The following is a 1457-nucleotide window of genomic DNA, read 5'->3' on the forward strand; positions in this document are numbered from 1 at the left end:
CGCCATTTTGTCTGGGTGCTCTGACGTGGACGACTGGGGGCGATGCCCAAGATTTATTAGTTAGGTGGGTGCCCAGAAATTAATGGTGTCGCCTCAGCTAACTGTCACTTGACCGGGCGGAATTGATGGCATAAACTTGAGTTTTGGCACAAGAATGGGTGAAGAAATTGAATCTGGATAGGACGCCACCGGCGTGTCCGATTCGCTCGCGGACAGAGATGGGGAGCTGTGCAGGGCTCACCGGCCACATGGCTGCTGGCAGTAGGGATGGGGTTGTTGGCTGTAGGGGCGGCATGACAGGGGCATATGGGGAAGAGACTGTGCTGGGGGATGTCCTGCGGTAGAAGGGAGTTAGGTTGGAGGGAGAGGCTGAGAGGGACGGAGAGCTGCTAGGGTTTCTGTTAGCTTATGTAATCCAGGTTGTTGGGCCTAATGGGTTGGCTCTGGAATAACTTTTGGTCCTAACTTTGACATAATGTTGGAATTTGCTACCATATGGGGTATAATTTTATATATCTTGCCATGTGATATATTACTCCCTCCGTTTCATATTAATTTGTACAAAATCAGCGGCAATTAAAATGGAATGGAGGGAGTACTTATTATTATTTTCACGGAACACCTAATTTTCGCCATGCCGGGCGCCATGTCGACTCAACTCGTTGGTCTCAACTCGGCTTGACTCAGCATTCAGCAACATGAAAACTTTGGCTTTATTCTGTTGGACAGTTGAAAGACTTGGATTACACCATAAGTTGTTGCCATAGATATAGTCCATATTTGTCTTGGTTTTCCTTGTGCTTTTTTAAGCATAGATCATAGATGACCAAATTGAAATGGTCAGCTGTCAGGCAAGCAATTTGCTAGTTGCTACTAATGCGAATTGGATGACTGTTCTAAAACTCGATAAGGACGAACGTGGCTGACTGATAAGGATTTACATTTACTCCTCCATCCTTGGTATTGCCCTTCTTGGTTTTCAAATACCCACCTACTGTATGTATCTCTAATATGACACATACACTTGATTTAAAGTGATTCTGGGTTGGACCTTGAATCTTTTCATCTCGTGTTTGTTTTCTGTCCATTGCACATTCCAGAAAAGTAGTAGTAATTGATTGCCCCCTTTGTACCTTTTGTTGTCTTGCTGACACTTCTTAATTTTTCTGCTTGAAGGTATGTTGGGGACTCAACTATTGGACATAGATTATACTACAAAGAAGATGTATTGGTTGGTTTTAAGAATAACTGGAAGGGGAAGGATGGCTGTTTGACAAAACCAGTTACCAATATTCAGTGGGAAACAGTTGCAACTAATCTTGATAAGTTTCTTGAGATATCAGGGAAAAGAATTCTATGAGACCAGGTCTCATGGGTTAGCAGGTGAGACCCATCCTGATGGATGACATGTGGCATTCACAAATCACAAAGCATCTACCCCACCCCCACCTAAAATC

Source organism: Triticum aestivum, chromosome 1D, assembly GCF_018294505.1.
Source record: "Triticum aestivum cultivar Chinese Spring chromosome 1D, IWGSC CS RefSeq v2.1, whole genome shotgun sequence".
In the NCBI taxonomy this organism is placed as follows: domain Eukaryota; kingdom Viridiplantae; phylum Streptophyta; class Magnoliopsida; order Poales; family Poaceae; genus Triticum; species Triticum aestivum.